The sequence below is a fragment of the Xiphophorus couchianus genome, chromosome 1, assembly GCF_001444195.1.
Source record: "Xiphophorus couchianus chromosome 1, X_couchianus-1.0, whole genome shotgun sequence".
In the NCBI taxonomy this organism is placed as follows: Eukaryota; Metazoa; Chordata; class Actinopteri; order Cyprinodontiformes; family Poeciliidae; genus Xiphophorus; species Xiphophorus couchianus.
Window position 1 is genome coordinate 3,811,462 of NC_040228.1, and position 17,329 is coordinate 3,828,790.

The 17,329-nt window shown below is 39.0% G+C and overlaps 3 long non-coding RNA genes across 3 annotated transcripts; 2 read left to right on the forward strand and 1 right to left on the reverse strand.

Moving 5' to 3' along the window:
- Window positions 1–1,117: 1,117 nt before the first annotated feature.
- Window positions 1,118–13,231, forward strand: LOC114143072 (uncharacterized). The gene is made up of 3 exons (XR_003595158.1): window positions 1,118–1,725; window positions 5,078–5,085; window positions 13,221–13,231. It is a non-coding gene; the product is annotated as an uncharacterized LOC114143072 (long non-coding RNA).
- On the reverse strand, window positions 5,475–13,953 carry LOC114143066 (uncharacterized). Its single transcript, XR_003595155.1, has 3 exons — window positions 13,944–13,953; window positions 5,882–5,888; window positions 5,475–5,829 (listed from the first exon to the last, which is right to left on the reverse strand). It is a non-coding gene; the product is annotated as an uncharacterized LOC114143066 (long non-coding RNA).
- On the forward strand, window positions 12,368–12,836 carry LOC114143059 (uncharacterized). Its single transcript, XR_003595152.1, has 2 exons — window positions 12,368–12,477; window positions 12,570–12,836. It is a non-coding gene; the product is annotated as an uncharacterized LOC114143059 (long non-coding RNA).
- Window positions 13,954–17,329: the final 3,376 nt, after the last annotated feature.

Genomic DNA, 17,329 nt, shown 5'->3' on the forward strand with positions numbered 1-17,329 from the left:
TCCAAAACAAACCAAACTGGGCTACTGCTCATTATGAGATATTACATAATTTTCTTTCATATGCCAACTGACTCCACCTAAATTGATGACTGTGGCCTGCTCTGGACATAACCACAAAGCAAGCAGTTATTAATTTCGTATGTTATTGTGTAAGTTAAATTCTGCAGATTTTCAGCTGTTGTACAATGTGTACCTTCTTTTGTTTTGAACTTCAATAAAGATTTAGAACAAGAAGAAATGTGTCTCATTTCAAGAAATGTTTTTAGATAGTGTGAAGGAAGAATAATTATTAAAAACTTTAGACAAATCGTTTGGCTCGTCTTCTTCCTTAAAACCCGGGTCCTCTCAGCGGGCAGGGCAGCCGCTAGAAAGTGGAACCACCACACTGCGCGTTGACGTCACAGATCACAGAGTTTAATCTCATACAAAGCAATCGACAACAAAGCTGCAGAGGAACAGAGATATGCATTTTTCTCATAAAATAAAGACACACAAGGGGAGACAAAACAAACACGAAACAAAGACAAACAGCAAAGACGTCTTTGGAGAGAGAGCCAATGCAAAAAAGCAAAAAGATGGCAACTTTCTGACAATTTAGTGATGACACTAAATTTTATACTGAGTGGGTGTTTTCCTATTTAATTTATGCATTCTAGGCGTTCCTCTTGTTGGCCAACTGGAAACTCCCAGAGAAACTTGGACACTCCCCTCAATCTACGCAAAGATCAAAGGACCATCTGCCTTCTACCAAAACAAAAGAGCGGATAGCTGATTGCTGCGCTCTGACCGCTCTGACCCCCCGTGGCTCCCACGGTCATTCTGAGTACAGAACGATCCTGAGATAAGACCTCACAGATACCTGAGAAATCTAACGTCCCTGTCTCCCAAGGAAAATGCTAATTTTATGGCTTCGCCTGTGGCCCGGCCTCACAGTGGGGGTCCCATTGAGAGATCTCCCTTAATCTGCATTTGGTTCCTGTGTCTCTGAATACTTACCCATCTGGTTTAGTTTTAAATGCTTAACACAACCCTGTTCAAAATAAGAGTGTTCCATATATCTTTTAAGATTAACTGTATTAAGCATTAAAAATAATCATATTTCCTTAACAATAGTAATGTTTTCTCACCAATATAACTTTCTCCACAATAATTGAATCCTGTCAATACATAATTTCAAATCCTTTCTCTCCTGCTTGGCTTTTCGTAAGGTTGCCAGGTTTGGAAGGTGACTTGGCTCGGGATCTCCAATATCCATCAACTCTGATGCCTTTGCTGACCTCCATACAGCTGGTTCCATCCTACCCTCACACAACTCTTTGGAAACCTGTGCACGAAGGGTTCCTGACATGAATCTTTTGGACTGGCCAGTGTGCAGGGAGATGTCGGCGCCTTCGATAGAACACTGGAGCACCATTGGGCTGTTGACCGTTGGCTCTCTGTCACATGTCATTTTAACATGGCCTTGACACGCTTTACAGAAGCCTTTGATATCAATGTACTTACTAGTGACAGTTGGATAAATTTTTGCTCTTTGCAATACAAATGTACATGTGCTTTTCAACTTTTTCCAAACCAGATCATTAATTATGTGACTCCAAGTGCCAGGTTTTAAAATTGTGTATTCCCTTTTGCCAGATGATGAAAACTTGTCATTGTATTCAACTCTTTCTGGTATAAATTTAATCCATTCTTCAAATGGAACTTCAAGCTGAAAATCTGTAAATTGTCCAGAAGAAGTTGTGTCCGAGTCAAACTCTGTGTCCACGGGGCTTTCAGGATCACTTTCTTGATCATTTATTTCCAAGCTTGCCCATATGTTTTGTCTGTTTAGCTTTACAAATGTGTACAGGGCTTTTGCAGACATTTTATTTCCCAACTGCTGACTTAGCTCTGTCCAGACAGCGGCAGCTGGAGTGGCTATATTGCAGTTTTCTAGGATAGCCTCTTTTGACTTGCAGAGAACTGCGAAAAGAGACTCTCTGTCCACTGCTGGCTGTCGAGGCATCTAGTTAAAAAATAAAAAGACTTTGATTAGCATTGCTCAAAATAATAATTCTGGTCTACATAATTTCGAAGAAGCCACAAAATATTGACATTCTAACAGAGGCTGCACAATTACAATAGTCTTGAACTATAAAAAGTTAAGTTGGCTTTCCCAGTTTCTCATTTCTACTATTTAAGCATTTTTTTTAATATACTGTTTTTATATATTTTTTTATATAAAATATATTTACTAAATATTAAGTACATTACTTGGATGAACTTTGTTGAACCAATGACGCTGCAGTGCACTTCCGGTTTTACTCTGCAAAAACTTTATTTGCTCAAGCAACTAGCATGTTAGCTATGGATTTTTTGTTGTCGTTTTTTTACCCTTTTGCTGCATAATCAGCAGAAAGTAAGTCAACAATGTGAATATAATTGTTGAAACCACCTCCGAAACCAAAGCACAGTTGAACAGTCATACAAATTATACACATTACGTCACGGTCACAGCCGCATGTCCTGTATTGACAGGATTCAATTATTGTGGAGAAAGTTATATTGGTGAGAAAACATTACTATCTAAAAACATTTCTTGAAATGAGACAAATTTCTTCTTGTTCTAAATCTTTATTGAAGTTCAAAACAAAAGAAGGTACACATTGTACAACAGCTGAAAATCTGCAGAATTCAACTTACACAATAACATACGAAATTAATAACTGCTTGCTTTGTGGTTATGTCCAGAGCAGGCCACAGTCATCAGTTTAGGTGAAGTCAGTTGACATATGAAAGAAAATTATGTAATATCTCATAATGAGCAGTAGCCCAGTTTGTTTTGTTTTGGTGCAACATGGGGTGATGGTGACCTCATCGGCCAAAATTATAACTTTTAATATTTCAGAAACCAAAGCTGCACAAACGACCATTTTAACTGCACAAACCTGAAGCACTAACGAAGTAGCCCAGTTTGGTTTGTTTTGGAGCAACATGGGGGGATGGTGAACTCTGATGACCTAAAAAATAACGTTTAATATTTCAGAAACCAAAGCTGCACAAACGACCGTTTTAACGGCACAAACCTGCACTAACGGAGCACTAACGAAGTAGCCTAGTTTGGTTCGTTTTGGAGCAACATGGGGGGATGGTGACGTCATCAGCCAATTTTATAACTTTTAATATCTCGAAAACGAAAGCTGCACAAACTAAAATTTTAACTGCACAAACGGAGCACTAACGAAGTAGCCCAGTTTGTTTTGTTTTGGAGTAACATGGGGGGATGGTGAACTCTGGATGACCTAAAATATAATTTTTAATGTCTCAGAAACGAAAGCTGCACAAACGAACATTTTAACGGCACAAACCTGCACTAACTGAGCACTAACCACTCAGAGTATTTGCTGAATTTTTTGACGTGGGTGGGGTGTCAGCTTTGCCAAGCTATCTCACAGCAAGCCCATGTCACAGAGTACCTGGTGAAGAACCATAAGGCATAGCTTCTTCCAGATCTCACCATACCAATATTTAATGGGGAACCGTTGGAATATAGATCTTTTATTGGGGCCATCAAACATGGAATCGAGAGTCGTATCGATAATGATCGTGATCAACTTCAGTTTTTGCTGCAATACAAAGTGGACAACCACATGAGTTGTGTAAAAAAAGAGGATCATTTAATGCTAGCTTTGGACAAAAAGTTTTGGCTCTTTCCTCTTTTCTCTCCCGAGTCCCTGGCGAGTGACGTTCTCCGTGGGCGACGTGCAGCGACTGCGTGCTGCTAAAACGAAACAACAACAAAGCGTGTTGACGTCACAGATCACAGAGTTTAATTCCATACAAAGCAATCAACAACAAAGCTGCAGAGGAACAGAGATATGCATTTTCTCATAAGAATAAAGACACACAAGGGGAGACAAACGAACATAAAACACAGACAAAAAGCAAAAAATAGCGGCCGCTCTCTCTCTCTCTTGGCGTGCTCCTGTACGTAATTTTATACCAAATAGGTGTTTCCCTATTTAATTTATGCAGCCAAGGCGTTCCGTTCTTTGACCAATTAGAAACTCCCTCAGGGACTCAGAAAAACTTGGAAACTCCCCTCATTTACGGCAAAGGTGTCTGGTTTTTGTCTAAGTAAAAGGGCGGACCACTTCGTGGTCATCTCTTTCTGATACGGGCAGATCCCTGGCGCCAAAAGTCCTAAGATGAGATTTCGCAGACACCTCTGAAGTCTCTTCTGCCATTGGAATGTAAATTTTATTGCTCTGTCTTCAGCGGGGGAGGAAAAAGGCCCTGCTTGTTTAAATGTCTGCTATTGTCAGCTCCCACATGCTCAACAGAAAACTGTTCCAAATAAGAGTGTTGGCTATACCTTTACACATGTCGTAAGATTAAATGTATTAAGCACCAGAAAATAATCATTTTTCTTAACAGTTGGTTAAGAGCTGCATTCATATGGAATCTTCAGCAGGATATACTAAAGTTAAACAGATGTTAAAGGAGTTCTTTGGAGATGACTGCAAGATTTCAGAGGCCTACATTAAAGAGGCTTTGGATTGGCCAGCAATTAAACCAGAAGATGGACATGCTCTTCAGTCCTTTGCACTTTTCCTCACTGGCTGCTCCAACACAATGATGGATATTAGCTATCTGGAAGACTTGGACAATGCAGCTAATGTAAAGTCTTTGGCAAATAAACTGCCATACAAGCTCAAAGAATCATGGAGAAAATCTGCCTGTGACCTGCAAGAAAGGACGAAGAAAAGAGCTAAATTTAAGGAGTTTAACTTTTTAAACCAGCAGGGTAAGTACCTTTTACAGCCCCTCTATGGAAACGTAAAGGACACCACCAAAACCACGAAAGAACTTACTAAACCAAAACGAAAACAATACATGGAATCATTCAAACCAAAGAAGGTATTTACCACAACTGTTGTACCGCAAAGGACAGAAGATAACAATCTTCAAAAACACCACTTACAACAGCAGAAACTACCACCAAACCTTGCGTTTATTGTGGTGAAGAGCACCACAGCCTCACAGTTTGCAAAAAATTTAAGAGCAAGCTACATAAGAACAAAATTGAATTCTTGAGGAGCAAAGGTTTGTGGTTTGCATGTCTGAAGCAAGGACGTATGAGTAGCAGTTGCAAGCAGAAATGTGTCAAGAATGCTCAACATGTCGCCCCACATCTATACATATTACAACCAGTAAAGGAAAGTTGTGAACTTCTTTTGTTTTGTACAAACAGCTGAAACCTGTGGTGTCACCGGGGCCCATAGGGCCGATTGTGTCCTGTCAGTCATTCCAGTGTGTGCCTTAACACACACTGGAATAAAGATGCCAAACAACAGGGCAGTTGCAGAGCGACGTGCACTGAATTTACTCAAGAGGTTTTCAAAGGATATTAAGTTTCATGGAGAGCATGTTGGATTTATCAATGACCTCCTGTTGAGGAAAAATGATTATTTTTAGTGTTTAATATAGTTAATCTTACGGCATGTGTAAAAGGTATATTGAACATTCTTATTTTGAACAAATTTCTTAATTTTGAACAGGTTTGTGTTAAGGATTTAAAACTAAACTATTGATGGGCAAGTATTCAAACTACAGTAACCAAATGCAGATCAAAAGGGATCTCTCAATGGGGCTCCTGCTGTGTGGTCAGAGAACAGGAGGCCATAAAATTAGCATCTCCAGGGCAGTATCACTTGAGCCTGGAGGAGAGAAATCTGTTTGGTTCACAGAAGATCAAAAGTCTTCCAGAAACCAACATCTGGGATGGTGTAAAACTGAATACAACATAGAATGTTGAAACCACTAACATTTAATTTCTAAGACATTTTTCTAAGTACTAATAGTATGTTTCAATAAAGATTGTATTATCTAATTGTAGAACTACTAATCTAGTAAATGATGAATGTATTTGAAAATTGTACTATCTGTGACAATATCAGAATCAAATGGAAATTGTTTGAATGAAAATGTTTTGTTTGGTATTAGAAAATTGCTCAGGATTTATACCTCATTTTGTTCTGTTGATTTTATGTGTTATTTTTGGCAGGACTCAATCTTTTGAGGTGCTGAGTGCAGAGGAGCAAAACTGGGGTTTGTAAAGATAACCTTTCTTTGAACCAAATTCCTGGATTTAAGTTTCTCCTGAGAATTTATGTAAGGAGAGATAACGGGAGAGACTTCGGATTTCACAGGCATCTGTGAAATCTTATCTCAGGTTTTTCTTTGCCCAAAAGGACCGTAGAACCCAGGAGGCCAGGACGCAGCTGTTGGCTCTTTTGTTGAAACAGGGAACAAATGGCCTTTGATCTTTGGCATAAATTAGGGGGAGTTCTAAGTTTTTCTGAGTGTCCAAGGTAGCTTCCAGTTGGTCAACCAGAGGTACGCCTTAATTGAATATATTAAAAAGGAAAGACACACCTTCAGTATAAGAGTTCGTGCACAGGAGTAAAAATTCAGACAGCTGCCACTATTTTGCTTTTTTGCATCAGCTCTCTCCAAAGACGCGTCTTTGCCTTTTCTTTGTTTTTCTTTCTCTATTTTTCTTGTCTCAGGTAATGAATGTATATCTCTGTTCCTCTGCAGTTTTGTTGTTGATTCATACGTTGCTTTGTATGGGATTAAACTCTGTAATTCTGTGACGTCAACGCGCAGTGTTGTTTTCCTTGTGGCTGCACGTCGCCCGCTGAGAGGGCCTGGGATCAGAGGAAGAGAGAGCCAAACTTTTTTCCAAAGTTAATTTATAAATTATTCTTCCTTAACACTCCTCAAGAGAGGTTTTACAGTGAAACTTGACAGTAATACCTGTGGAGCAGAGGGAAGAACATGGTATCTGCCTCATCATGGGGTTAGACATCCAACCAAGCAGAAATTGGAAGTCCTCTTCGACTGTGGAGCAAGCTTTCAAGGAACAGCATTGAACCAACAACTATTGCAGGAGCTGGACCTTACAAGCTCTCTAATGGGTGTTCACGTGAGGTTTCGTCAAGAGCATGTGGCGGTCATGGCGGATGTTGAGGCCATGTTCCACCAAGTTAGAGTCCACAGTGAGGACACAGATCTCCTTAGGTTTCTCTGGTGGCCTGAGGGGAACTATGACCTGGATCTGGTCGAACACAAGATGTTAGTCCACATTTTTGGTGCAACATCATCATTGCTACCTATACACCTCAAAGGTATGCAATGGATTTTGCAGATGAGTTTACTGAAGAGACGGTCTAAACAGTTCCGAAGATTTTTTACATAGATGATTGTCTTAAGTTGGTTTCTGATGAAGACAAAGCCATCACACTATGCGCAGAGTCAAGAAACATGTTGGAAAAAGGAGAATTTCGACTGACCAAATGGTCAAGTAACAGCAGGAAGAAGAGGAAAAGGCACAAGGATTTAAAAATCTGGACTTAGATGAAGACCATCTGCCGATGGAAAGGATATTAAGCATCCAGTGGTGTACTGAATCAGATCAGTTCAGGTTCAAGATCAACCCCAAAGTTCAACCACATACTAGGGGAGGTCTGCTTTCCTTGATCAGCTCCATCTTTGACCCTTTTTGATTTCTCCCTCCAGTAATACTTCCAGCAAAAAAAATTCTACAGGACTTATGTCAGCAGAAGTATAGCTGGGATGAAAATCTACCAGACAATGTTGTAAAAATCTGGAAAAGTTGGATTTCAAGTCTGTCTCTGCTCGAGAAGTTTGGAATCAACCGATGTGTCAAAGAAAAGCAGTTTGGTGTGTCAGTCTACACACAGCTTCGTTACTTTGCTGATGCGAGTGAAGATGCCTATGGAACAGCAAGTTATCTGCTGCTGCGCTCTGAAACTGGTGAAACTCAATGCACATTGGTCATGGCCAAAACAAAGGTTGTACCTCTAAAGTCACCAACCATCCCAAGAATGGAATTGATGGCTGCCACAGTTGCAACAAAGATGGATGCACTGCTAAGAGCTGGAGCTGGAGCTCGCTAAATCAGTCTTTTGGACTGACAGCATAGCTGTGCTAAAGTACCTCAGGAGTGAAAGCACCAGGTTCAAGACTTTTGTCTCCAATAGGATCTCTCACTCTGAAATGTCCTTTGGAAAAATGATAACTGATCAATAACTTAATCAATTCGTTGTCACTTTTTGTCAATTCTGGTACTCTTGTTCAATTTTAAAATACAGAAAAGTCTAAAACTTTTACAAAAGAGGATAGAAATATTTTCTACTACGGAATGTTAATATTTTTAGAAATTGTGTACAAAAGCACATAATGTACAACAGATACATTGTGTATCTGTTGTACAGATACATAATCTGTACAAGTTTCCCCACCATACCCCCCTCCTGGGAAAAGGTATCAAAAACACTGAAAATGATTTCTTGGTTCTCTATTTTGAATGAATTAGCAAAAAATCTCAAACTGTTTTCCAGATTGTCATAATAGGTATTTGTGTGTACTATTTTGAGGAAATGAATTAATGTAATGCAATTGGAAATTAGTACATAACATAAAAAATAAAGTACTGTGAATACTTTCCAGATGTTCTGTACAGAAATGTGAGAAGCATATTTAATGCCTGATTACAGATTATTTTCAAAAGATATTTTAGATCTAACAAACATCACACCACAACACCTATTCTAATTTGTTGAGTGTGACTTCTAACCTGTCAAAGTCAATATTATAATCAAACATGATGTCAAAGATTACAAAACAAAATACAACATGCCATTTTCAAATGATGATTGCCTACAGCATTCACAAGTATCTCTTTATTGAGATTACTGGCATATACCATGTACCATGGTACATGATTATCCATCACCACTTAATGTATATATACAGTATATACAGTATATATATATATATATATATAAACCATCTTTACTGTCACTCAGGCTCAATAAAGGCAAAAAAAGAATTGTTACTTTCTGTGGTTCATGTATGTTTTGTGGTTTGTTGGGGTGTTTAAGAACATTTGAAGCAATTGAAAACGTGACCAGCACTGCCTTGAGCTTGACAGTCACTTGAAGAGGTCTAGTGACCATATCCTGTGTGAAGCTAATTCTCAGAATTTGTGTTCAAGTTCCACATTTGAGACACCATAGATCATGACATCATGCTCTGAATTACAGAAGTAACAAATTAGAGGCTTCTGTCTGTTTTATAGCTGTTCAGGTTAAAGTTAGAAGTTTAGAAGGGAGTTACAGTCGATGCTTTTGGACTCAGGGTTGCGCATTTATGGATATATAAATCTTATTCTCATGTGTTAGTCAAGTTTCTTGTAATTAGTAATGAGTTATTAATCACTAATTATTTCCTTGAGAAAATAGTCCATTACTTTACTAATTACTTATATTCAAAAAGAATTACTTAATTACTAAGTTAAATTTTTTAAAGAAAATATGCACAACCTGAACATGCTATACACTGTGTTCCAAATTATTATGCAAGTGATATTTTCTTAAATGGACAATGCAAATCATGGTCAATATAGTTTTCAGGTCATGATCTATTACAGAATAAATAAAATTTTACTGAACAAAGCTCCCCATGAGAACAGTATTTTTTCCAAAAATTAAAATGAACTGTTCCAACTTATTATGCACAGCAGATTTTCTAAACATTTTATGGATTATAAAGAACTGCAAATGGTCATTCTTTGAATGTGCAGCATTAAGTGGCCATATGTACTAAAATCAAAATCTATTTCAATCAAAAACATCTTAACAGACCGAGTTACATGTTAACATAGAACCTTCTTTGATATCACAGCTCAATTCTTGATCCATTGAACTTGTGAGTTTGTGGAAAGTTTCTGCTTGAATTTCTTTGCAGGATGTCAGAAAACCTTCCCAGAGCTGCTGGTTGGATATGAACTGCATTCAGATCTTCTGCTTGAGGAAACTCCAAAGGTTCTCAATAGGGTTGAGGTCAGAGGAGGATGGTGACCACACCATGAGTTTCTCATAGCAGCCAATGACACAGTGGTATTCCTTGCAGCATTCATTGTCATGATGAAGATGATTTTGCTACAGAAGATACGGCTCTTCTTTTTGAACCATGAAAGAAAGTAATCAGTCAGAAAGTCCATATACTTTGCTGAGGTCATTTTCACACCGTCAGGGACTCTGAAGGGGTCAACCAATGATTCTCTCCTCATGACTTCAGCCCAATAAATGACTCCACCACCTCCTTGCTGACGTCACAGCCGTGTTGGGATGTGGTGGCCGTCCACCACCAACCCACTACTGCGTCCATCTGGACCAGATGCACAGCAGTCATCAGTGAACAAGTCTGTTTGAAAATTAATCTTCATGTACGGCTGGACCCACTGCCACCGTTTCTGCTTGTGAGCTCTGGTTAGGGGCCCAATAGTAGCTTCATGCACTGCAAGCCTCTGGAGGATCCTCCACCTTGAGGTTCCAGAGGCACCAGCAGCTTCAAATAACTGTTTGTTGCTTTGTAAGGGCATTTTAACAGCTGCTCTCTTAATCTGATGAATTTGTCTAACAGAAACCTTCCTCATTTTGTCTTTATCTGTACAAACCCATCTTTGTTCTGAATCAGCCACAAATCTCTTCACAGTACGATGATAACACTTCAGTTTTAGTTAAATATCTAATGTTTTCATACCTTGTCATACGGCACTACACTATCTGATGATTTTTGTCAGCAGAGAGATCCTTTCTCTTTCCCATATTGCTTGAAACCTGTGGCCTGCTTAATAATGTGGAACATCCTTATTAAGTAGATTTCCTTTAATTGAGCTCACCAGACAAACTAATCAACCAGCTCTCTGAAATTAATTATAGTGATTCAAAGAGCCCTGACACACAATACCATCTATAAATTTAATAGCACAACAAAAAATGTTCTCTTTATGACACTTAAATCCAATTTGCATAATAATTTGTAAAGAAATATAACTTTTTAGTTGTGTCTAGTAACTTCTACTCTTTAAAGGGGCACTATTTTGTATTTTCTAGGCACATATGCCATGTTACAGCACAATCAAGTAACTGTTACAGTCAGTTGTTATAAAAATCTGGTTTATATCAAACTTTACTCAAAAGAAAATTGACTTTGTAGTTTAAAGCTTTGAAATTGTGTCTCTGTCTCTTTAAGAAGCTCCTAGTCTTTCTGATAATCCGCCTTCAGGATGTTCCTCCATTAAACTGTTCTACTCAACTTGTGCATAAACCTGTGTTACCAAAGAGTAAGTGGGTTAGTTGATGCCACCAATCTGAATAAAGAAACATGTGGTTGTAGGGACCATTTCCCAGGGTGCTTTGCAGCATGTTTTCATGTAGTGTGTTGCATCATGAGGCAGATGAAGTGTGTTACATTGTCTTCTTGTGCTGTTTAAGCCTGTATCACAATAAATGTTCTAGAGGAGATTTTAGTGTCATAGTTAATAAACTGCATTATCAGATATTTTGATCATGTAAGCTGAAGAATACAAGAATTACAGCGTACAAAAAATTAATTATTTCAATTACAATAGTTATTTTAACTTGATAATGTGAGTGAAAATAATGCAGGAATGTGTACTTGTTCAACTAGGTGAGGGTCGTTTTCTTGCATAATGTGCAATAACTGTTTGGTGTAAATTACAGTAAGAAGTTATAATAACTCACAACTGAAGATTGAGCTGTCAGAACTTATAAAGCAATGCTTAGACAGCTAAGTTATTGTTAAGTCAACTTACTTAGGTTTAAAATAGTTTTTTTTTTTTTTTTTTTCCGAGTTAAAACAAAAGCTATTTTCTGGTTGACTTTACCTACATTTGCTCCCTGCTCACTTACGCTTGGATCTGGATGTCGATAACATTCTTGTTGCTGTATTGTCAAAGTCCAAGTCAATAAACACATTTTATTCCCCCTGCTAAATAAAATCATAATTTAAAAACAGCTTTAGATATTTACTTGGGTCTTATACATCAAATTGAACAGAATACACATTTAATGATGTGAAACATTTCAGTATCACAGAAATACAAAAACAGATTAAATCTATATGAGGGAAACACTTCATAGAACTGCATGCTGTTTGAGAATGAGTAAACTAAGCAAAAATACCATCTACATTAAGCTTAAAGTCTACACAACTGCTGCCAGAGCTACAGAGCAAATTTTAAATGAAACTGTAAAAGCTGTGGCTGTTTAAAGCTGTTTTAATAAGTTCTTTTATGACTGAGTGCCTTTAAAAAAGGCGAAGAGGAAGTGTCTGTGTGGTGAGAAGTCGAGTTCCTTTCAAAATGTTTGAGTCCAGTTGAAGAACACCGTGAAGCTTTATGCAGCTATGTGGATCGGAAAGCAGAGGAATCATCAGTTTCTTAAAGATTTTATCTGTAAGGTCATATTTCTATTTTTTCTATAGTCTTCCTCTATTCGTATAAAACGATATTTAAATCACCTTCCTTCTGTTAACACAATGACAATTTAAGTTTTTATCTTGCAGTTTTCCTTGTCTTAACATTTTCTTCATTCACTACAGGTCAGTTTATAAATTTCTCTTCCCATGGTAAATAAGTGTATTTTATTGTTATCAAAACATCAACATAAATATGTTGAATTTTGTCCTTATAGGTCAGATCAGGTTGGCAGGGCGAGGATCAGCTCGGTGCTCTTGAAGGGTTGAAGTTTTCTATGGCAATGCCTGGGGAACAGTCTGTAATGATAACTGGGACATAGCTGATGCTAATGTGGTTTGTCGACAGCTGGGCTGTGGTCCGGCTATCAGTGCAGTAGTTGGTTCTGCTCTCTTTGGTCAAGGAGTTTGAAAAATCTGGCTTGATGATGTTCGGTGCTCAGGAAATGAAAACTCTCTAACCAGCTGTGGACACAGAGGTTATGGGAGACATGACTGTGGTCACCATGAGGATGCTGGTGTGGTCTGTTCAGGTAAAGGAAAAATGCTTTATTAATTGTATTTAAACTTTTGTTTTTAATGTTTAGAGTTTAGATCAGGCTTGTAAAATCCAGTCCAACCCAAACCAATAGGCAATGTGTCTGAGCCAGATCCACCCTGAATCAAGCTCGGACACATTATACCTCATGCAATTATGAGGTATAATTGTATGATTTATCGGCCAGCCGATTTACTGGTGCAGATTTACTTCATTTTGGGAGATCGGTGATCAGCCGATTTTTACGTGAAGTCGATTTTATCCTCCAATCTTATCTAGCTTGGCAAATGTCTAAGAATCATCCACTGTCCTCTTTTGCTCTCCAGGTGAGAAAGGTTTTGCTGACAGACCAGCCCACCCGCATGTTTACAATTACCCCACTGTTGCCCACTCAACAACTTTTTAGCTATATTAAGCAACATTTCAGAAAAAAATGGTATCAGCCAAAATTGGAATTGGCATGTTAAGCTTTTTAAAAGATCGGTAATCGGCGATTGGCCAGAAAACTGCAATTGGTGCACCTCTAGTCTGAGGCCCACGTAAACCCAACATGGTATTTTAATTAAACTTTTATTGTTTTTTTAAATTTTTAGACCATAATTTGAGTAAGCAGTGTAACTTCTCCCATTTTTAGCTTTTGTTTAGCATCTTTCAGCTCCATTTTGTCACTTGTTGTAACCACAGGGTGAGTCAAGTGCAAATCAGATTTTTACGTGCGATTTTAAATAGTGTGTCATGGTAAAGCTGTGTGCATGTGTTGTGCTGCACGTCCTGCAATCTAATGATTAACTGTACCTTACTTTCATCAACCAGGTAAGCTGCCTATACTCTATTTAGACCATACCAAGTAGATTTAACACAACTTTATATTGTGCATTCATTCTCATTTGGCTTTGGTAGGTTTATTAATCGTGCCGCAGAATCCAATTTCAGGTCAGGCTTGAACCATAAAGCCAAACTCTGGCAAAAATGGATCTTGTAATGAGTAATTGGATAAAGCATTTGAAGACTAAACAAGCCTACAGTCAGAGGTACTGTAGACTTAAGAGGAGACACCATGTTTTAATAAAATATATTGTAATGCTCAGAACAGAGGACCCAGAATTTCAGTCAGACACAAATAGAAAGCAAATTTTTTTTAGAGAATCAGGGTACGGGACAGAAGCAGGTTAGTGGCTTGTGATCTCAGGGACAAGACTCAATAAGAAAAGCCACTAACCTTTTTAAAGTGCTGTGGAAAACAGGGAGTAATTCTTGGTTCCTCAGCAAAGTGATGGCGAGGAGTCGTCTCTGGGGTGTTGGTTGTAGAGGACAGAACAGCTCTGCATGATGGAGACTGATCCAGAGCGTGAGCACTGGTAGCACAGCTGTAGGTAGCAGGTGATGAATCCAGGGGGAATCAGAATTTGGAGGTCAAGAGGTCGAGGCAGGGTCAGAACCAGGGAGGCAGAAAGAGGCAAACTTATCTGAGGGTCAGGCGAGGATCAGTAGTCAGGGCACAGAAACACATCAGGCACATGAAGACAATATCAGGCAGGCAAATCCAGGGACAAGGCAGGAGGCAGAGATTGAGAGGCTGTTGGTCGTGTCCAACAGCCTTTGCAGTTTTTTTTTTGTTTATATTCAAATCAACAATATGGAAATACAGTATATCACAGTCCAGACAAAGCTCAGGTGGCATTGTGAGTTAAAATACTTTGGACAACACAGCAAACTTAATTTCTCTTCTGTGTTTAAGCTCCCTGGTTATCACACAGTTCTACATCCTAGGCTCATTGCGCAAGACTTTAATATTTTTTTCATTGTTAAAACTTCTCACCTATTTAAACACAGGTCAAGTCTAGACTGTTGACATAGACATAACTAGACTATAATAGTCTGATAACCTAGTCTTTGAGTATTGATTTGTATCTCAATATGGCTTCGTTTATGCATAAATCATTTTCAAAAGGAATGCATCACATCAGAAATATTTTACAAAATAATTTTTTTCACCACTGTATATTTCAGAGAGCATTCCAAAGCCCAGCCTCTCTATAAGTCCTGCTGCTGTAGTTACCTGGGGACAAGAAGTCAGCATCACTTGTTCCTGTGCAACTGAACTTTTGGGTGAAACATTTACTCTCCAAAAGACTTCAGACTCATTCAGAATGAAACAGTCATCACGTTCCAACTCTACTACCTTCAACATCCCTAAAGTGACTCTGGATCATGACGGAGAATTCCAGTGTTGTTACGAGAAAAGGATTTCCAATCAAGCATTTGCCTCCTTCCTCAGTGACTCTGTCCGTCTAACTGGTAAGACAAAATAAAATCTGCTAATACTGAAATGTAAGCAGTACAATGAATTTAAAATGTATTCTCTTTTTGAGAAAAGCATCTGAAGTCTTTGAATCCTATGATTTGACAACCCATTCTCACTCCCAACTCGTCATATATTGACGCATCGGATGGTCCGTCCTCGTCACATATTGACACGCAGGGTACCCCTTTCCCGTCAATATGTGATGCGAGGGGTTTTACCCTATGCCTTACCGTAATTTTTGCCCTAAACCTAACCAAATCATCGGGTTTTGAAGGTTCGGCAGCAGTTTCTAGAACCCTTCGCGTCAATAATCCACGTAAATCATGTGACCTACCCAAATCGTCAACATGTGACGCTGAAGGACCCTGCCCAAGTCGTCGTGTGACGCATGGTTGTGTGACGCATGGTCAGAAATCATCCCGACTTGTCAATATATGACGAGTCGGGAGTGAGAATGTGTTGGATTTGATTCATTTCTCAAACTCTGAACATTCAGGACTTTCTCCAACTGAACAGCAACAAAACTGGGGCTATACTCATTGGCAATGAGCTGCAACTCACTTCCTCCCTGTCAGTGGCGTCCACTTTTCAGACCAGACATTTCGTCCTCTGTCACTATTGGGCCTTTTGTACTAGTACCTACTTACTAGTACAAAAGACTAGTACTACTAAAGTTGAAGCAGCTTGAGTAGTACCTACTCAACGTACTGTAGCTTCCATTGTTGTCCATGTCCTCCATTGTACAGATCACATAGAGCTGCTTTTCAGACTCTGGGGTGGCCCAGGTATGAAGACCTGACACTAGAGCTGTTACTCATAGAGTGACACTGAGTTGAGAAAATGGTCAAAATTTGTTATCATTTGGTTTTCTGTTTATGAGAAACTGAGGAGCAAACAATAATTCACTGTCTCCATGCACCACTTGCTGGTGAAACACTGTTACTACAGCCATAAGCATTTGAAGCAAAAACATATTCCACTATTTTTTCTTTTGTGGGCACACACCACTGGACATAACACTTACTGTACATAATAATGCATATAAGACAATGCACCAGACTACCTAAAGCCGGAGTGTCCAAAATGGCCCGGGAGCCATTTGTGGCCCTCTGAAAGACTTTGGGTGGCCCTGTGACCATAATAGTGAAATAGTGAATACAATTTCCCAGAGCGAAAATCCCAACGTGATTAATAAAGTTTCTGTCTGTCTGTCTAGTATCCATGCTCTGAGACTAAATGAAACTCTCCTTAATTCTTTACTGTCTGACCTCAAACTCCCTAAGTCAGGTGTCAAACTCCAGTCCTCCAGGGCCGCTGTCCTGCAGTTTTTAGATGTGCCACAGGTACAAAACACTGGAATGAAATGGCTTAATTACCTCCTACTTGTGTAGATCAGTTTTCCAGAGCCTTGCTAATGAACTATTTATTCTATTCAGGTGTGGTGCAGGAGAGGCACATCTAAACGTTTCAGGACAGCGGCCCTTGAGGACTGGAGTTTGAGACCTCTGCCCAGCGTTACTGTAACTCATGCTGATGAAAATGTTTTGTCTTCTGGCAAAGATCAAGAATTCTTTCTGGGAGCTGAGAGTTCAGCAAGTTCTTAGTCTCTTAAATTTTGGGTCCATAAAGTCTTAATGAGGAATTTTCCAAGTGTTAGTATGAGAAAAGAGAAAAGAGCAGGATAACTCCTCCTGCTGTGACCCAGTCAGTCAGACTGATCAGAGAGTAAAATAGAGTAAAGTTATTTATTTATTTATTTTGCTGCGGAATCTTAGTTTCTAACCTGTGAAACTTGTTTTCAACTGAACCTCATCCAGGTATGCCATTAGTATTTTTACCTTCTAAAGCCTAACTGGAAAGGTGACATTGAGTTGCAACACCACAAAGCTTTTTGAAAAAAAATGTCTAAAAAATCTAATAACTATCTTTTATCCACAGTGAGTCTGGAAATTCCCAACATTTCCCTGACGTCACCAAATGCAGGGTTGGTCTGTGGTCCAGGAGGAGCAGAGGTTACCAAGGGTTACGGCCTCTCCTTCACTTGCTCCATTGACCCCAGATATCCTCAGGGAGATTTCTCTCTCATCTTCTCCAACTCCAACATCACAGAAACCAGACCAGCAGTCAAACACTCA